General features: G+C 45.3%; 1 long non-coding RNA gene across 1 annotated transcript; it reads right to left on the bottom strand.

The window, feature by feature from the left end:
• Positions 1-283: 283 nt before the first annotated feature.
• Positions 284-14,956, bottom strand: LOC309525445. Its single transcript, XR_014216290.1, has 3 exons — positions 13,689-14,956; positions 5,653-5,837; positions 284-577 (listed from the first exon to the last, which is right to left on the bottom strand). It is a non-coding gene; the product is annotated as an uncharacterized lncRNA (long non-coding RNA).
• Positions 14,957-16,038: the final 1,082 nt, after the last annotated feature.

Raw genomic sequence — 16,038 nt, 5'->3', positions numbered from 1 at the left:
TCTACAAATGGCATTGGCACACCACAACATTTATTGCACCATGGGGTGTGTTTCGTCATGCCGATTTACTGGGTGACATTGTCCAGCTCAGCATTGGCAGAGCTGTTCGACAGTGGAATTTGCTGCCAAGGAGTGTGGTGGAGTCTCCTTCTTTGGAGGTCTTTAAGCAGAGGCTTGACAACCATATGTCAGGAGTGCTCTGATGGTGTTTCCTGCTTGGCAGGGGGTTGGACTCGATGGCCCTCATGGTCTCTTCCAACTCTATGATTCTATGACAGAAAGGTTGCTGGTTATGGTGGAAGCCAGGTAGACATAACCACCTACCACTTCAGATGTCCCAGGATGTTGTTGGTCTTCGTCAGGCTGATGGTGAGGCCAAACTCCCTGCGGGCTTGGGCGAAACGGTCCATGAGTCTTGGCACTGTCAACGCTGCGTCATCTGCAAACATCAACTCTCAGATAAGGGCCCGCCGTCCTGTCAAAGTCACGTTTTACAGATAAAATGAAGAACTCTGGAATACCGACACATTCTCTTATTGTGCATGATGCTGAAGCTCTCTTAAGATTCACTTTAAAGCTGAAATGAAAAATGTAGAGAGAGAAAAATCAAACTCACAAAGCTTTCTTTTTTTTAAAGGAACCTGCAGGCACCTCCTCTTGTGGAATGTTTAAAAAGTTAACCTATTATAGAAAACAGTCAACTTCTTGTGAAGGTTTTGAAGAAATGTGGATCAGTTTGTTTTATTTGGGAATCTGTTATGTACTGAATTGAATAGGATCCAAATTGCAGCAGTCTGATTGGTCCTAGAACAATAGGATCCAGAATGCAGCAGTCTGATTGGTCCGCTGTGTTGAATGGTTACTTTAAATGTAAAGGTTCATCATTGTTCCACCTGATGTGTATGTCTTTAAGGGGCCAGAGCAAGGGCCAGAGCAAAATAAGGAGACCCAGCTTTACAGCTGTGAAACATAGCAGGTGCTGCTGAGTTGTACTGATTAAACTGTGTCAGCAATTGGGTGTAGTATATAAGGAGCAGCACCTAGCTCTCCCATTACCCCTTCGGGGATGGGTTGGTGGTTGGGTCATGGTTGTTGATGTATTTAGTGTAAATGGAGTTTTTGTTTTTCTTATTAAAACCTTCTTTAAGTTATTTTTGAGTCCCTTTTTAATGCATGGTCTCCCCAGCAAGCTCTCTGCAGCGCTACAATACTGCAAATAGCCAACACGCTGGAGCCACCCAATCCAACTCCAGGTGGAAGTGAATCCGCAGCCTGATTGGCCTACAGGAGAATCCTGGAACTGACCAATCACGTGGGGCCCATTGTGTAAATAATGTATATAAAGCAGACATTTTGCGGGAATTTCGATTCCTCACTACTATGAGCTGAATAAAGAGCTTGAAATCCACACTCGACTCTGAGTATACTTCAGAATCCCTGTGTGCTCCTTTAATTATTTTAAGTTTACAAAACTCAAGAGCATGCTCAGAGTCTCTCAGCAGTTAAGGCTTAACTGATCTGGAACAAGTTGATCCTGTGTATGCACTCTGCCATAATTACATGTCTCGGACCAAGCTCTATATAAGCCAACCTTTGCAAAAATAGTAATAATAATCCCCACAACAGCAAGCTGGGAATGGACTTCAACTCAGTGGATATGCATGCAGATGGCACTAGGTACAATTGCCACTGGCATGTCCAGGTTGCGCTGGGAATGCCACCCCCCCCCCGTCCAAAATCCTGGTGAGCCCTGCCAGTCAGTGTAGACAATATGGATTTAAAGGGACCCAAAGTCAAACAGCTGCCTATGCTCCACAAGGCGGTCCACTGGAAATCAGAGCATGGTTTATTGGTGTGCTGCCTTCTGCTCATTGCTGTGTTATGCTCAGTGCATTATTTGCCCAAGTTTTCCTTGGAAACACAAAAGGAGATTCCCTAGATTACTCAATAACCTGTGATTGCCTTATCACCTTCCGTCTGGGGTGGTGAGAAAAGGCCATGATCCATGATGCTATATCACATGATAAACTAGGCTCTGCATAGTTTCGTTCCATTTGTGGTTTCCCAGTATGCAAGTATGTTGTCTGGCATCTTGACAATCTTCTTTCGTCATTTAGATTTCTTTAAAAATAACAAAGCATTGTCAGGGAAAACTTGAAAATGTTTGGGTTGCATCTTGGCAGAGGAAGCTCAGGAAACAAGTGCAAAAGGGGTGAACTGTTTGGGGCAGTGGGAAGGGGTGAACTCCAAGGTTTTGTGCCGCTCTGTGCTGCTGTTCTTAAAAAACAGAGACATCACCTTGCCAACAAAGGTCCGTATAGTTAAAGCCATGGTTTTCCCAAAAGTGATGTATGGAAGTGAGAGCTGGACCATAAAGAAGGCTGATCGCTGAAGAATTGGTGCTTTTGAATTATAGTGCTGGAGGAGACTCTTGAGAGTCCCATGGACTGCAAGAAGATCAAACCTCTCCATTCTCAAGGAAATCAGCCCTGAGTGCTCACTGGAAGGACATATTTTGAAGCTGAGGCTCCAATACTTTGGCCACCTCATGAGAAGAGAAGACTCCCTGGAAAAGACCCTGGTGTTGGGAAAGATGGAGGGCACAAGGAAAAGGGGACGACAGAGGGCAAGATGGTGGGAGAGTGTTCTTGAAGCTACCAGCATGAGTTTGACCAAACTGCGGGAGGCAGTGGAAGACAGGAGTGCCTGGCGTGCTCTGGTCCATGGGGTCACGAAGAGTCGGACACGACTAAACACCACCAAAAACAACAATAACAATAACAGCAAGCTGCTGTTCACACAATCTTGCAAAGCTCACCCGACTGCTTTCCCCACCAAACTTAGGAGTCTTTTCATATGGTCTCCATAGCTCATATTTCAGCTGGAAGCAGGGAATGCCTTGCCTCAGTGAATAACAGTGAGGCTCTGCCTCCTTCCCTACTCAGCCATCAAGGAAGGCTTATTCCATTGCAGCGATGCTATATAAAAACAGGGAAGTGAAACTGATAAAAGACTGAGGACCATCTGTGCATTGCTGCTAGTGGGATAGGTATGACCTTACAGATAAATAGAGCACATTTTGAAAAGGCATTCATGTTTATTGTTGCTTTATTACACCATCAATGTGCATATCGCTTGAAAGCATAACAGGACAGTCCCTGCCCCCAGTGAGCTTACAATCTAAAATCCAACACAGGGAAAACAACAGTGGAGCAGAAGCAATGTGTGCTGGAGGCCTTGTGTAGACCGTGGAAGTCTCTCGTTACAGGTACTTAGATTCGCAGTAAGTAATGGGGATTTGGGAGTTGTGCTTGTAACGATGAGTTACAATCCTAACTATAGGAAGGTGGCATAAGTAAGGTCATCGTTGTTGTTGTTGTTTAGTCGTTTAGTCATGTCCGACTCTTCGTGACCCCATGGACCAGAGCACGCCAGGCACTCCTGTCTTCCACTGCCTCCTGCAGTTTGGTCAAACTCATGTTGGTAGCTTCGATAACACGGTCCAACCATCTCGTCCTCTGTCGTCCCCTTCTCCTTGTGCCCGCCATCTTTCCCAGCATCAGGGTGTTTTCCAGGGAGTCTTTTCTTTTCATGAGGTGGCCAAAGTATTGGAGCCTCAGCTTCAGGATCTGTCCTTCCAGTGAGCACTCAGGGCTGATTTCCTTCAGAATGGAGAGGTTTGATCTTCTTGCAGTCCATGGGACTCCTCCAGCATCGTAAGTTGCCCCTATTCCAAACTTGGTTCAGAGACTCCTACTGCCAGCTGAGACAGCTGGTGAGCATGGACCGAGCTGGGCCCTGGGCCACATGACTCAGTCTCTCCTTGTCCCGTCCCACCCCCGAAATGCTTCTTTTGGGGGATTTATGCTGGTGTAAATCATGCTGATTTAAGATTTTCTGGCAAAATGCTGAGCCGGGGTGATGGACTTACACCAGCATAGCAGACCTTCCAAGTATCCTTATTTCCCAGGGACAGTCCCAAATTTACAGAAGCCGTCCCAGTTTCTGATTTGATCCCAGAATGTCCCACTTTTCCTTAAAGGTAAAGGGACCCCTGACCATTAGGTCCAGTCGTGGCCGACTCTGGGGTTGCGGCGCTCATCTCGTTTTATTGGCTGAGGGAGCCGGCGTACAGCTTCCAGGTCATGTGGCCAGCATGACTAAGCCGCTTCTGGCAAACCAGAGTAGCGCACAACTGGAGCAGTACCTATTTATCTACTTGCACTTTGACGTGCTTTCAAACTGCTAGGTTGGCAGGAGCAAGGACTGAGCAACGGGAGCTCACCCTGTCGCGGGGATTTGAATTGCCGTTCTTCTGATTGGCAAGTCCTAGGCTCTGTGGTTTAATCCGCAGTGCCACCCACTTTTCCTTAGGACATCCCTATTTTCATCGGAGAAATGTTGAAGGGTGTTATGTACTGCGCTAGGATCCAAGAACAATAGGCAGGTAGAATCCTAGAATGCAACAACCAGATTGGCCTGCAGGAGCAGGCCAATCAGGCCCCAGGAGGAAGTTAATCAGCCTATTGGGTCGGGAGGATCCTAGAATGCAACAACAGTCCAATCAGGCTCCAGGAGGGAAGCAGCCAATCACACAGGACCCATTGTGTAAATAATGTATATAAACCTGAGGTTCTGGGGGGAGGGGTGGCGAGGGGATTCCATTTGCTCAGCACATAACAAAGAGTATGGCATATGTCCTGCAATTCAGATTGCTCTGTTATAATATCTGAATAGTTATGGGTTATTCCCCATCCCTGATTTATATGGATTGCAGAGCAATTGTACATATGAAAACCAGCTCCTGGAAGGGCTTCCCTGAAAGACGAACGCTTCCTTGCATGGAGATGCAGTGTCAGGGAACTGCCATCGGCTCAGAGGTGAGAAGCAGAAGGGCAGTTGTGTTACAGGGAGCCTCCAAAAATCTTGCGAAGCAGTTCCTCTTCCGGGGAGGAGGAAAGCCCCACCTCCAGTGGGGAAGAGGTGCAAGGACCAGAGGATGCTGGTGGGGGCCTTAACACAGCTCCTGGGCAAGCCGGACAGGAGGGAAAAACGCCCTTGCCCATCCTGCGCAGTAGCCTGAGGCACAAAGAGGGGAGGAGAAGGTTGGGGGTAACAAAACTCATTTGTTGGGGGACGTCCAAAGAAAGACCACTCCCGGATTCTGCTAGCGATTGAGCCAGACATGAGCTTTGGGGCTCTTCACTGTAAATAGTTTGCACCAAAAGAAAGCCTGTAAAAAAACAGGTTGGAGTCCTGCCTGGTTACTCTCGAGCAACCGCAACAGCCACCTGACATGCAGCGATAGGGAAAAGATGCCAGATGGCTATTGGTGTCACACCAGGAGCTAAGAACCCAGGAATCCTGCTGGATATTGAAAAACACCTGAGGATATTCAAAAACACCACACAACCTCAGAGGACTCATTCGATAGGAAGATTTTCATAAAATGAGCCACCGTCTAGCTGATTGCACCTCTCACAAGGCTCTGAGTCGCAAACCTCCACTGACTTTTAACAAGCTTTAGCAAACCTCTGGGAGATCAGGAGGCACAGTTGCCAGTCGCTGGGGGGAATTAACATCATCAATTATCTTGCTAATTGCTCCCCCACAATGCAGGTGCCCTTTTTCCCAAGGCACTGGCCCACTTACCTCATCTTATCTGAAATCAAAGAGGCACAGGTAAGCTGTGATCATGGGAGGGAGAATTCTTGCATCTCTGGTTGTGTTGTGATTATGCAACGGGGACGTTCCAGAAAGCTTGACATTTCTGGTCTTACCGGAATGTCACAGCTGAAACACCGGGCCTTACATAAGGGCCTGTGAGAGTGCGTCACCTGTTTCACAAAAGACCAATGTTGAGAGGAAAGTGAGTCAGGGCAGCTGACAGAAAGGGGAGCCAGGAACCAAGGGGACAGCATTGGGGGTGGCAAAGCTAGATAATAAAAACGAAACATGCGCCATTGCTCATAAAGTTCTTCCTGTCTGGGTGTCTGCCACCTGCCCAGATTTTAACTTGTCTGAATTAATTTTAAGATGTTTTTTAATTAATTGATGTCTGTTTTTATGCATATCGTGTTGTTTTTATGACGTTAGCCGCTCTGAGCCCAGCCTCGGCTGGGGAGGGCGGAATACAAATAAAAATTATTATTATTATTATTTATTGGTGGACCCAGTGGGCAGCCAGAACTGCCCAGGAAGAGGCTGCAAGCTGCAGTCGTCATCCTCAGTTATTTGTATGTTGCCTTTCCATTGGAAACCAATCTCAAGGCGGCTCCCAGCACTACAAACTGTACCTACCGTATTTTTCACTCCATAAGACACACTTTTTCCCTCCTAAAAAGTAAGGGGAAATGCATGTGCGTCTTATGGAGCGGATGCAGGGGGGAGGCAGGCAGGAAAAGCCCCCAAGAGCCACACACAAGCTCCGCGTGGCTCCTGTGGGCTTTTCCCCAGGAGGGAGAAGGGACTGACGCGGCCAGTCAGTCCCTTCTTCCTCCTCGTAGAAAAGCCCGCAGGAGCCGCGCGCTCCTTAAAGGGTGCGTGGCTCCTGTGGGCTTTTGCGGGAGGTGGGGGAATTGCCATAGCCGCGTGCAACCTCTCCAGCCGGGAGAGGCTGCGCGCGGCTAAAGAAGCCAAGACAGCGAGCGGGATTCATCCCGCCGGCTGTCTTGGCTTCTGCCATTGACAGCTAAAGAAGCCAAGACAGTGAGTGGGATGGATCCCGCTCGCTGTCTTGGCTTCTTTGCTCTTTGGTGCTGGGGGGGGGCATTTCTTCTTCTTGATCTCCCCCTCTAAAAACTAGGTGCACCTTATGGTCCGGTGTGCCTTATGGAGCGAAAAATATGGTGATTCACTAGCCCCTCTTTACCCTGCCCTCTGACACTTGAAATGTACATCTTTTAGGAGCCACCCTATACTTGTGGCTGCAATTTGTTGAAACCAATTTACATGTTGTCCTCTAAATTGTCGCCGCATGCCCTGGGACCTTAGGGCAAAGGGCGTGTAAGAATTTAATCACAACAGCAACAGTGACAACAAGACGAGTCGAAAAGGGAAACAGCCGTAAACAACAGGCTAGTGGAAACCTCTCGTATTAATAAATATTCACTAAAATCGGGCAGTCCACCAATCATCTGCTGGAAAGCCTAATGATAAAAATACATAATCGAGAGAGCAGCAAAAAAATAAATACAGTAAAGTAAAAAATGCATCCCTAAAACTTAGTATTGATCCCAGGAAAAAGCCCCTAAAGTAAATAACCCCACGATGGGGCTACCTGAATGGTAGCAATATTTGTAGGAGGAGTCAGTCAAGGCCACACCCTCCCAGTCCCAGGCCACAAAAGCAGGGAGCAGGTCACAGCAAAAAAAGGTCTCTGGCACCTTTGTCAGGATCCGAGCACAAAAGCATTTTCCCCTCCTGTGGTTTTCAGCAATTGGAATCAGAAACATTACATTTAGGGATGTATTTTTATGTTTGATCTTTTATTGTGTTTTTAATATCCTGTTGGAAGCTGCCCAGAGTGGCTGGGGAAGCCCGGCCAGATGGGTGGGGTATAAGTAATAAATAATAATAATAATAATAATAATAATAATAATAATAATAATAATAATAATAATAATTTATTATTATTATTATTATTATTATTATTATTATTATTATTATTATTATTATTATTATATTACTGTCTTTAGCTTTGGAGGCAGAGCATAGCCATAATGGGCAGTAGCCATTGATAACCCCCTCATCCATGAATTTGCCTTAGTTTTTAGAAAGCCATCTTGGTTGGTGGCTTCACTGCCTCCTGTGGAAGTGAGTTCCATAGTTTAACTGTGCAGCAATGTACTTCTAACATTCAGCTTCATGGGTTGCGCGTGAGTTCGAGCGTTAGGAGATGGTGCTGACCTTTAAAGCCTTAAACGGCCTCGGTCCAGTATACCTGAAGGAGCGTCTCTACCCCCATCATCCAGCCCGGACACTGAGGTCCAGCGCCGAGGGCCTTCTGGCGGTTCCCTCGCTGCGAGAAGCCAAGTTACAGGGAACCAGGCAGAGGGCCTTCTCGGTAGTGGCACCCGCCCTGTGGAACGCCCTCCCATCAGATGTCAAAGAGAACAACAACAACCTGACTTTTAGACGACATCTGAAGGCAGCCCTGTTTAGGGAAGCTTTTCATGTTTGAGGCGTTACTGTATTTTAATATTGTGTTGGAAGCCGCCCAGAGTGGCTGGGGAAACCCAGCCAGATGGGCAGGGTATAAATAATAAATTATTATTATTATATTATTATTATTATAACCCTTCCCTGTTCTGTTGGATGCAGTGAGATTTACTTCTGAGTAAAGCATGCCTTCATAGAATTGGGTTGCTGCATATAGCAACAACAACAACATTTCCCACTTAGTCTTAGTTCTTACCCCATCCAATTTATTTTGCGTTGCTATTTTAAAGATACTGCAGTGTTGCGCTGTCTCCTTCAGAATCTCCAGTCTTCCAAGCACTATTTGCGTTACAATACATCCTCCTCTGTAAATTAGGGTTTCCATTTCCTCCCCCCCACCCCAATCTTTCAATAAAGTTGTCAACAATTAAAATTCTGGGCTGGTCATTTCAGAGCCTCAGTGTCTCCGCCTATAAAATGGGCAATAAAACTATCGCCCGAGTGTGCCAGGAAAGTTAATTAGCTGATGTGCAGATGGACGGAGACAGAAATAGCTGTGAGTTGTTATTATTATGGTTGCTGCCTCTGAAGTGAGCTCAAGGGATGGCAATGGTACCGATCCCTTTCGTGGCATTCCACAGACGTGATACACGAGGGAAGCATTTCCGTCCTGGAAGGAACTAAACAACTGAAGAGGAAGTTCGAAAGCTGCAAATCGGGTTCCTTTGAAAACAATGAACCATGCAAGGTGCATCGTCAGAGACATAGAAATCACAACATTCTTACGCTTATTATTGATGGTTGTGAAGCTTAGTGAAAGCCAGGGCATTCCAGGGATCTGCACCCAGACAAACACAACCCCTTTGGATATTGCACATCTGAAGAGCCCTGCTGGGACCCTGAGGGTCATCTAGTCCAACCCCCTGACATGCAGGGATCTTTTGCTCAATGTGGCTCTTGAACTCTGAGCTTAAGAGCAACATAATCTACCCAGATGGAGCATGTGAATCCCAAATTGCAGTCTGCAGAACTCAAAGAGCGATATTAAGACTCAAGTAATTATAATACGTGGTAGTAGTCATGTTACTGAATTGCAGATGGGGAAAGGCAGGTCTCTGTCCCAAGGACAATACAATTTATATATCACCAATAGGGTGGGATGGTGGGGTGAGGCAAAGATTTAAAAAAGATATATGGGTACAATGTGCACTTAATGCACTTAGGTCTAGTTTCAGTTGTGGGTGATGACTAGCCGATGACTTAATGGACAAATTTGAGGTGGGATATAATACTTGTAAGGACGCAGGTGGCACTGTCAGTTAAACCTAGGGCTTGCCAATCAGAAGGTCGGCGGTTTGAATCCCTACAATGGGGTGAGCTCCCATTGTTTCAGTCCCTGCTCCTGTCAACCTAGCAGTTCGAAAGCACGTCAAAGTGTAAGTAGATAAATAGGTACTGCTCCAGCGGGAAGGTAAACAGCGTTTCCGTGCCCTGCTCTGGTTCGCCAGAAGCGGCTTAGTCATTCTGGCCACATGACCTGGAAGCTGTACGCCTGCTCCCTTGGCCAATAAAGCAAGATGAGCGCCATAACCCCAGAGTCGTCCGTAACTGGACCTAATGATCAGGGGTCCCTTTACCTTTTTATAATACTTGTATTATCATTTATTCTTCCTTTCCCTTTCATAGAAATAGCTTCGATTGCTGAATCTTGTCCCTTTCACTGTGTATTGTCTGTACTGGGTTTGAAACTGTTCTGACATATGACATTGTTTTTAATGGTTTGCATAGATAGAGTGGTTTTTACTTGTTTATACTGCATAGATGGAATGGTTTAAATCATTTATACACATTGAATTAATCTTTTATATGGGATTGCTTTAAAAGGTGGAATTGTTTGTGCATTTATGGGATTGTTTTCAATTTTTTTATTGTTGGTGTTTCTGCGGGGAAATCTCTTTGAGATATTTTATTGGAAGTGAAATCAAATAAGTTTTTTTATTATTATAAAAAATCACCCTTCTCTCTCTTATGAAGAAGAGAGAATTTGCCATCTCCTTTCATTATATTTCATATATCTTAGATTCCACCTTGTTTTTGTAATGTTAAGTTGTTTTAAACAGTGTTTTTAATATTGTGTATCATTGTGTTTTAATGTTCATGTTGTGTTATAACCCACCCTGAGACCGAGGGCAGGGTAATAACTTGTAATAACAATAAAAATAATAATAGCCTCTGACATTGCAGCACTCCTTTCTCTGCACTTCCTGTTTCTTCTCTCCAAACTCTCTTCTCTGCTTTGAATTATTTCTTTCCCTGTGTTTATATACCACCATTTAACAGCATCAGCAGCTATTGATGCTATTTTAAAAGGGGAACATTCTATTCATGGATCTCGTGTGGCACACCTGGTTTAGCCCTTCAGGTTGCAAGCCTGAGGGCAGGGCCCATGAGCTATTTTTGTTTGATGAAATGTACCTCGCCTTTGTGAGAGCTCCGTACATAAACAATAAGGAACAAGAATTCTAATGAAGCCAGTGAAGCCAGTTTGAAGCGGGGGATCATAGGAGAGATGGAGAGATCTCTGGGTAATATCTTCTTGTATCATAAAAAAGCTTTAATCAAATGTATGGACTGCAAGAAGATCAAACCTATCAATTCTGAAGGAAATCAGCCCTGAGTGCTCACTGGAAGGACAGATCCTGAAGCTGAGGCTCCAATACTTTGGCCACCTCATGAGAAGAGAAGACTCCCTGGAAAAGACTCTGATGTTGGGAAAGATTGAGGGCACAAGGAGAAGGGGACGATAGAGGATGAGATGGTTGGACAGTGTTCTCAAAGCTACCAGCATGAGTATGACCAAACTGCGGGAGGCAGTGGAAGACAGGAGTGTCTGGCGTGCTCTGGTCCATGGGGTCACGAAGAGTTGGACACGACTAAACAACAACAACAACAATGCTTTTTTAAATTAAAGGTTCATATAGAAGATGACTGCTGGACTCAAATCCCTATCATCTCTGCTGGCTGGGGTTTATGGGAGTTGGAGTCCAACAACATCTGGACACCACTGCATTGGCTACCCCTATCCTAAGCCCTGTCTTAGATTCCTTCCAGACTGTCATCATTTTTTGTGCAGATCTCATCCATTCATGTAGATGCTGGGAGATGTCCTTCATGCAATAAATCACACCTTCATTACCCATTCAGAACCAGGGAGTCCCCCACACCCACCCGCCCCTTGTCCCCCAAAACAGTACTTTTTAAAAAAATATAATAATATTTATTGAAAAAAGAATTTTTTTTAAATTACAAAGAAAAATGACAAAAACAGAAAAGGAAAAATAAAATATAAAACCATCATTTTCAAATTCTTCACTTTCATTACCTTCTTTCCATGACCTCCTCCTCCCCCCACCTCTTGTATCTTAATTAATAATTATCACAGCAAATCCTTTCCATAATTCATAATATTCTGTCATTACGTTACCTTACTCTATTTTCATCTTATCTTATAAAAAACCTTAAAATTTAAGACTTAAATCTTATTTTTACCAACTTCTCATAATAAATCATGCAATAAATCACACCTTCATTACCCATTCAGAACCAGGGAGTCCCCCACACCCACCCGCCCCTTGTCCCCCAAAACAGTACTTCTGTCTTGTCAGGATTCAACCTCAATCTTTTACATTCTACTCATGTAAAAACACCTCTAGCCCCAACTGTTCCCCTACAAAAAAATTCACTGCACGCCCACTGGAGATAATCATCATGATGATAATCACCGTATAACATCTGCACACATTTTGTGCCAAGAAATCAGGAGAAATTGCCTTAATTCATCTGCAATGAGCTTCCTCCATTCTCCTCTTAAGACTGAAGCAAACTGCAGCTTATTAATTTAGTAATTGTCCTGCATCTCAAATACAGATTTCTGTTCCCTGGCTACATACCATGTTCTCTATCGTAAACATATTTTTCTGCCTTTAAAAAAGAACGAGGAAGAGTTCTGTGTCATCCGAAAGCTCACATGCCACAGCAATAAAGTGTGATTGGTACTTATAAAGGTGGTGGTTGTTTTATTGTCCCTGAAAAATTTCCAGGATGTCAAATTCTGGTCCGGCTACCACACAACACATTTCCAAGCCTAGCAGAATATGCACCTTGCAGTTTACACCCTCTGTTTTGGATGGTAAAAACTGCGAATGCCCAACTCACCTTACAAATATAATTAAATGACACACGGCATGTTCAACAGATTTTGCCTCTGCAATATCATGCTGCAGTTTTGCTTCACCGCCCCCTCAAAGGCATCCTCAGCCTTTGTCCCAAGAAGAAGGAAAATAATTCCTCCTTCGAGCCGGAATCGAACCAGCGACCTAAGGATGACTACAGTAGTACTCTACAGTCCTCCGCTCTACCAGCTGAGCTATCGAAGGGGTGATGGAAACACTCTCTGAGTCATTCCTTTTCCCTTCCAGTTTGTGGTTTGCCTAACACTTACAGCACATGTAGCTCTTCAGTTTAATAATCTGGCCTTGACTCATTTCCTTTAGAATTCCATGTTAATCAACAGCTTCCATTACGAAAAAAAAAAAAAGGAATTGCCCTAAGGTTTCGCTGTTGTCTTGTGTGCTAGGTTTTGTTTCTGGCCATGCTAATAACAGGTCACACACATGATCCCAGGCATGTACACACACACAAATGCAAACACAGCCCCCTTCCTCACCTCATCAGCTGAGGAAGAAGAGTAGAGGCCCCCAGTTCTTCAGACTATCCCTATGGTGAGTGGAGAGATGTGATTCCCCCCCCCCATCACTGTCATAGTGATGGGCTGGGGAAATGAGGTTTAACCGTCTCTGCTCAGCTCAGCACCACAATGGGAATGAAAAGTGTGCTGTCTCCACTTGACTCTGCATTATTGTTTGTTTTTCCACTGGCAACTCCCCCCCCCCAACAGAAAATCGGGTCAGTGACCAGTGGGCAATTGGGGAAAGGTCAGTGGCTCCCAGTATGTTTCCTAGCACAATTCAAAGTGTTGGTGCTGACCTTTAAATCCCTAAACGGCCTCAGCCCAGTATACCTCAAGGAGCGTCTCCACCCCCATCGTTCTGCCCAGACGCTGAGGTCCAGCGCCGAGGGCCTTCTGGCGGTTCCCTCACTGCCAGAAGCCAAGTTACAGGGAACTAGGCAGAGGGCCTTCTTGGTAGTAGCGCCCACTCTGTGGAACGCCCTCCCATCAGACATCAAGGAAATAAGCAGCTATCTGACAGGGCAGCCCTGTTTAGGGAAATTTTAAATGTTTGATGTTTTATAGTGATTTTAATATTTTGTTGGGAACCAGATAAATAAATTATTATTATTATTATTAGCCTTCAGACTGGCACCCCTCCTTTGTCCCCTAATGTGGTGGGGCAGTTAATCCCACTATGAAACTCCTCAGTATTATACTTATTAACATTACTGCATTATTATTATTATTATTATTATTATTATTATTATTATTAATTTATATAGTAATAAAAGCATACCTTCATCCAAAAAAGGAATGGAGAAAGGAAGGGGATCCAAAACTGTGTCATCTCAAATAAGGTTCATGGTCTCTGAATCCAAAGTTATCCTCAAGCATCTTTGCACATGTAGGTCTGCATATGCAGTCTGTATGTCCACATACAGATTACCAGGGGGTTGTCTTCGATAAGACGCCTTTTCAAATAGTGATAAGACATTAAGGCCAGCAATTCACCAGACAAATGAAGACTTGGACTTCTTGCTGCAGAACTGCAGGGTCCACCATCAAGGTCCTCCGTGGCCCCTGCCGTTGGCCAACTGTAACTTCCAAAGTGCAGGACTAGCGCTGGTGCAACAACTCTGGGAGGAAGCTCCTTGCTTGGCTTTGCTGATCCAGTTCCGGATTCTGCTGGACAATCCCCCCTGCTGGCCCAGACCATCCTGCAAAACCCATCCTGTTCCTGCTGGACATAGAATCATAGACTTGCACAGCTGGAAAGGGACCTCAAGGGTCCAACCCCTTGCTATGCAGGAATCACAGGTGAAGAACCCCTGGCAGATGGCACATCCAACCTCTCTTTCGTCTCTGTGGCTAGCCTTGTCCTCTGGTTCATTCCCTCTTCTAGTCTGTGGCAACTTGGGGTTGGCCAATGTGAAGATCTATGCAGGTCCTCCTCCTGATAAAAATGCAGATGTCTTGAACTGCACGTCCTCCTCCAGCCCACGTTGCTCTTTGATTATATTATCATGTTACAGGATGAAGGTCAGCCCTCCAGGTCTTGATTACACAGGGCTGCTGGGACAAGCCCAAGACAGTGGACTGCCGGGCCGATTCTGCGTTGCTTCTCATGGATCTGCAATAGCCACACTGCTGTTTCTGATGCAATACATTCAGAGTCTCCTCCAGGGGCTGTAGAACAAGAAATTACCACATCAGGTGCAGAGGTGAGTTCCAAGGAACTGAACCGCTTCCGAGGAAAAAAGATTCATCACTTTCTCTGAACCGAGGTCAGAGGGTTCCAGAGCCCTAAAGTGTTGCAGTTATAGATGCTCTAGCTGAGATTTCTCATTGCAGGGGGTTGGACTAGATGAAGAAGAAGAGTTTGGATTTGATATCCTGCTTTATTACTACCCGAATGAGTCTCAAAGTGGCTAACATTCTCCTTTCCCTTCCTCCCCCACAACAAACACTCTGTGAGGTGAGTGGGGCTGAGGGACTTCAGAGAAGTGTGACTGGCCCAAGGTCACCCAGCAGCTGCATGTGGAGGAGCGGAGACGCGAACCCGGTTCACCAGATTACAAGACTACCTCTCTTAACCACTACACCACACTGGCTCTCACCTTGAGGAGATGAAGGGGTGAGTGAAGATCTACACCAGGAACAAGGATGGGAGGAGACCAACAGTGCCTCCTATTGGCCAAGAAACCACTGTAGAGGTGGCATTGGGGAGGGGGCAGATCTGGTCTCCGAGGAGTGCACCGCAGCTGTTGCTGCCACCAGGGGGCGATGTGCTCCTTGGAGGCTGGATCTGTTGCCCATGTGGATCCTGCCACCTGAAGCAGTCGCCTCACCTTGCCTCATGGTTGGACTGGCCTTGGCCATAATTAAGCTCTACAAAATCGCGACCAACTTTTGACCTGGAAAACGGTGTTAAGCTCCCAGCATCAAGCACCTATCTTTCCGCACCAGCAAATTAAGGTGGGCATTGCTATAATGAGGCTGTTATTGGAACGATACTGGAAAATCTATAAAAAATGTATTTGTTAAAAAAATTAAGAGCTGTGAGAAAGATCAGGACAAGTGATGCCTTGGGGGAAAAGGTGGGCTGCGCACAGTAATTAATGGTTGCAATTTGCTTACCTCCCAGCAAAGCGCTTAATTACTCCCAGCCTGCACCTTCTGCTAATCTGCTGGAAAGGGCAATTTTCTAGGATTACACATATTTGGGCTGAGACAACCTTTTGCTTCCCATAATGAGCACAACAGCACACGTAATTAGGAAACTCTGTAAGTAGGGAACCAACGGCACTTTCCTCCGTTGGGTGATTGTATTAATTCTTTGGCCAAATAAGGAAGCTTTTGAACCTTAGCATCCCTGGGCTGTTGCCAAAGGAGCTCTACTCAGAGTAAACCCATTAAAAGGAGTGGGTGGAATCAGGGCTGGGTTTAGGGTTTGATGAGGCCCTAAGCTACAGAAGGTAATGGGGCCCTTTATATGTCCAGCTGTTCTTTGTCAACAACAAATTGTCGCTGTTTTTTGTGTTGAATGTATGCTATATAGTAATTTGTGGACCTAATAGGTATCTAAAGCCATTTGCACATAACAAAACATGTGTTTTATCAAAGTATTTTGGAAATGTACATCTAGG

The sequence above is a fragment of the Podarcis vaucheri genome (genome assembly GCF_965113315.1).
Source record: "Podarcis vaucheri genome assembly, chromosome: 2".
Lineage (NCBI taxonomy): Eukaryota > Metazoa > Chordata > Lepidosauria > Squamata > Lacertidae > Podarcis > Podarcis vaucheri.
Note: the sequence above shows the minus strand (reverse complement) of the source record. Positions and strands in the feature narration are given on the sequence as shown.